We start from the raw sequence: 5,076 nt of genomic DNA on the forward strand, positions 1-5,076 counted from the left end.
TTCACCATTCTCAAATTCAGCAGTACAAAAAAAAATTTCAAGCAGGTGACAGCATAAATTTTTTTTCAGCTTCAGTGCAAAATATATTTTTTTTTTCGGTCAGCTAGGCCATCAAAATATTTTTTTCAAAAAAATCCCAGGCCCACCCCACCCCCCCCCCCCCCCCCCCCCCCCCCCGATAAGAAAATGGTTGTTGCCTAAACAGGATATTGTCAATTTATTATTCCGTGTTTGAAATGGTTTGATACTGCTACTTTTTAATACCTCTGGAAGGAAACATATATAATATGAACACATTAAACTTGTAATGTTTGATTAAGGAATGACTGTAACAATTTATTTCTGTCTATGAATAATTTCATCACAAATGTGGGAATTACTGAAGAATAAATAAAGGCAACAATTAGTGAGACCGCTGTTCGAAAGATATCAATGAATCGAGCAAATCCGGGTTACAAACTAAAACTGAGGGAAACGCATTTAAAAGGTGTGCACCATACTTGTATGCCCCACCTAAGGGCATTATATGTTTTCGGTCTGTAAAATTTACGAAGGGATGAGTTCAGCGTCACCTCTAAGAACTCTTGTTTAATGTTTTCTTTGTGAACAGCAACCCTCTATCAAGGAAATACTGATAAGAAATGAAAGCAATGGGAAAAAAGTTTGCATCTTTTAATAACGGTTGTAAAAGTGTTAATTGTATGCCCAGTTTTAATATGAAGCGCAGAACGCACTTCTTTTAAACTGTGCTTCTGTCAACGATTTTACATCAAAATAAAAATATAAAAAAACAATCATTCATTCATTCATGGTTGAATATAATCTTTACATTCCAAACCTTACGGACGCCATCACGAATTGGTTGACCGTTATGGAATATCCGTTATACAGATGGTATCGGATATGTTCCACAATCCCGTTCCCTTTTCACGAATGTGGCCTACAGAATTATACTATTTACCGGCTTTGTAATAACATAATCAACACGACGGGTTCCACATGTGGAGCAGGATCTGCTTACCCTGCCGGAGCGCTTGAGATCACCCCAAGTTTTATGGATTAGCTCGTGTTGTGACATCGTGTTCACGCATCGTTGTCAATATAATGGAATTTGATGTGACTGTCGTACAAGTGGGAGGTTTAGCCTATAAAACCAGGTTCAATCCACCATTTTCAGCACTTGAAATTGTCGTACGTACCAAGTCAGAAATATGACAGTTGTTGTCCATTCGATGGGATGTGTTTTATCATTTGCTTTTGCGTTTTGAATTTTCCTCGGAGTATTTTTGTGATTTTACTTTTTTCTTTGCAGTAGTTATAAAATTATTTAACGATTTCAGGATTTTCAGTCAGGATGGAATATAGCTACTTTTACAAATATGGCAGATGTTGTAATCTCGATCGCGACTGACTGGCTATCATTGAAGGAAGAACTTCAAATTACATATATACTAGTATTCAAATTATTGATTTTGACAGATTACCATATCAGAATCAGTAGAAACGAGGTTATCGAATGACAATAAATAGCAAACAATGAGATCTTAAAGCATTAACAAACGGATTACTGACGTGTTAACTTCTTACATAATGAATATAAATACTTCGACAATATAAATGCTTATAATTGAATTTTATGTAATAAAACCTTTTAATCCAATTTGAAAGTGACTATAATTACATTAGACAAATAACATAAAGTTGTTCAATGAAATCACAATTATATATATATAGTTAAACAATATAGTAGTGACAATTTATGACCCAACACTTTAAAAACATTGAAAGTCCAAACATATCCAAAATTAAGATACAATACTTTTTTTGAAAACTTTCTATATAAAAATGCACATTTTCACAAATTCAGCACTAACAAACAAATAAATTTATATAGATATTGTTCTTTCTGTATCCGACATTTAAAATCAGAATTAAATCATTCTGTTTGTACTCGAGAAATGTATGTGTTAGTTTAATGGAACCTTGTCTTCGGCTTGAGACACTATAAGTCTGAATTTAAAAAAAGAAGATGTGGTATGATTGCCATGGAGACATATCTTCACAAGAGACCAACATGACACAGAATGTATTTTAAGTTGATAATGGTACTTGATCCTAATTTTCAACTGAAATAAAATAAAGACTAAGTATATAAAGGGGATAAGGGTGTAAAAGGTTCAAATATAATATATGTTACGCTTTTACTTTGCATCAATTCTCCAAATGGAACTTTCTGGCTGGTTGATAAGTTCCGTTGGAACTTTTGGGCTAGTTTGTTAGTTCCGGTTTTGACTAATTTGGCAAAAAGGAACTTTCTAACTAGTTGATATGTTCCGTTGGAACTTTTCAACTAGTCACTTTGTTCCGGTAGAACAGTTTTAAACCAGAGGAAGAACAAAGTAACTATAGTAGTTAATAAGTTCCTCCGGAACTTTTCGGCTAGTTACTTCTTTCCGCCCGGAACTTTCCAACGTCGGAACAAAAGAGAATTTACATATGTAATATACTCCAATGGCACCGGCTAGGCACACACACAAAAATCGACCCCAAGAGAGATTAACACACTGTCTATATAGCTGTTTACATCTACATCAACGGCATAGCTTCGCTATGTCACTTGAAAAGGGTACTTCGACCCATCACTCAAGTATAGTTTTAACTTTTGACGTCCTCCAACATGACAATAAACTTTCTATATTTACAACCAATGGTTCCAAAATTGTGCTAAAAATTTATATACAGGTGCAGGTTAAAAACATTTTCTACTAGTATCGATTGACTGTGTTGCTAGCCACTACAGAGGAGCTTGGTGAGTTTGGTCTTGAATTCCTCACTGCTCTCGATCTCTAATAGTTCATCTGGTAGTTTATTCCAGTCTCTGATGGTCCTAGGGAAAAAGCTGTATTTGTAGATATCTTTGTTTGGCCTGATTTGTACGTATCTTTTAGTGTTCGGTTGAAGGAGTCTCAACGTTCTTCTTGGTTTTATGATGTGCGTTGGAATAGGTATAGCAACTCTTTCGTGGATGGCTTTATGAAAGAGCGTTATACGTGCTATTTTTCTTCTTATTTCTAGTGGTGTTAGATTTAATTCTTCTAGAAGAGTTGTTACTGTTTCAGGCTCTCTTGAGTAATTGCTTTTGATAAAGCGTGCTGCACGGCGTTGGACCATCTCAATCTGATATATATGTTTTTGTAGGTGAGGGTCCCATGCGCTGCTGGCGTATTCAAGGTGCGGTCGGCCAAGGGCAAGATATGCTTGTTTTTTGACTTCCTCTGGACATGATTCAACATTTCTTCGTATGAAGCCTAGTGCTTTGTTTCCTTTGGTGACAACTTTGTTAACTTGTTTGTCCCATGACATGGTGTTGGTGAGTTCAGCTCCTAGGTATGGGTTTGATGCGACTGATTCCAGGATATGACCATTGATGTTATAGTTGAAGTTGATGGTTTTCCTTTTTTGGTTATTGTAAGGACATAGCATTTTAAAGGATTGAATATCATTTGCCAAATTTTTGTCCATTTTACCATTTTGTCGAGATCTTCTTGTAGATGTTTGCAGTCATCCTTTGATGAGATTGCTAGGTAAAGTAGGCTATCATCTGCAAACAGACGAATTTTTTATGTAATGTCGTTCCCGATGTCGTTTATGTATAGGAGAAACAGCAATGGTCCTAAAACTGTTCCCTGTGGTACGCCAGATGTTACTTTAGCAGTACTTGATCTTTCTCCTTCCAGTGTGACTTGTTGTTCTATTTGTGTCAGCCACGCTTCTAACCATGCAAGTATGTTTTCATCGATACCATATGATGCTAGTTTCTTCAACAATCGCTGGTGTGGTACTGTGTCGAATGCTTTACTAAAGTCTAATATAAGCATATCTACCTGTTGGTTATTGTCCAGATTTCTAGTTATATCCTCTGCTGTTATGACTAGTTGTGACTCACACGATCTTTTGCTTCTGAAGCCATGCTGGAAGTCCACAAGTATATTATGCTTGTCAAGATGGTTCATTATGTGTTTGGATATAATTTGTTCCATTATTTTACATGGAACTGATGTCAAGGACACTGGGCGATAGTTGACTGGTTGCACGTGACTGGTTGACTCTTATCCCCTTTCTTGAATAGTGCGATGACATTTGCAATTAGCCAGTCTTGTGGTACACTTTGATCTTTTAGTGTTTTGGTGAAGATTAACTGTAAATATGGTGATATTGACTCTGCACACTCTTTCAATATTCTACATGATACATTATCCGGACCATTTGCCTTCACGCTTGGGTTCACTCCCTTTAATAGTTTGATTAACCCTTCTGTACTGATGTGTAGGCTTGGTATTTTTTATGTTTCATTTTCAGTTATCTTAGGGAAGCTTTGAAAGTCTTCAATCGTGAATACTGATTGAAATTGTGCATTAAGTGCTTCTGCTTTTCCTTTGCTGTTGTCTAATGTTTCTCCATTAACTTTGAGTGTTGATACTCCCACTGTTTCTCTCTTTTTAGATTTGATGTATTTCCAGTACTTTTTCCCTATTCTGTATTGGTCTTGTGTGTTTGCTGAAGCTTCTGATGTTGATGGACTTACAGTTTCTAACATATCAAATATATACTTCTTATGCGATATATCAAGTTCTGTCTTTACTGCTTTTCTATATTGCTTGAATTTATACCCAGTGCTCTTTAGTTTGGTATTTCTTTGCAACTTTATATAGTCGTTCTTTTTTACGTATCATCTTCTTGATGTGTTGATTCACCCAAGGTAAGTTAAATCTCGATATCATAGTGTAGGTCTATTGCTTGAAAAAGGTGAGTTTTAAATAGAGTCCAGTACTCTTCGATGTTTATGTCATGCCCATATTCATTAGCATGTATGACAAAGTCACATATTAAAATATACAAGATTTTCCGTATATAAAGACAAATAAAACTTAAAGTAAATACATATATCCCCTATTGTCTTATCCTATTAAACGGATTTTAAAGTTTCCCGCCAATGCAACATTCATTGACTATGTCATAAACTCATTAACACGTGAGTATTATCCGGAAGAAAACATTGGCAATGATGTCATGCAC

Source organism: Mytilus galloprovincialis, chromosome 12, assembly GCF_965363235.1.
Source record: "Mytilus galloprovincialis chromosome 12, xbMytGall1.hap1.1, whole genome shotgun sequence".
Classification (NCBI taxonomy): Eukaryota; Metazoa; Mollusca; class Bivalvia; order Mytilida; family Mytilidae; genus Mytilus; species Mytilus galloprovincialis.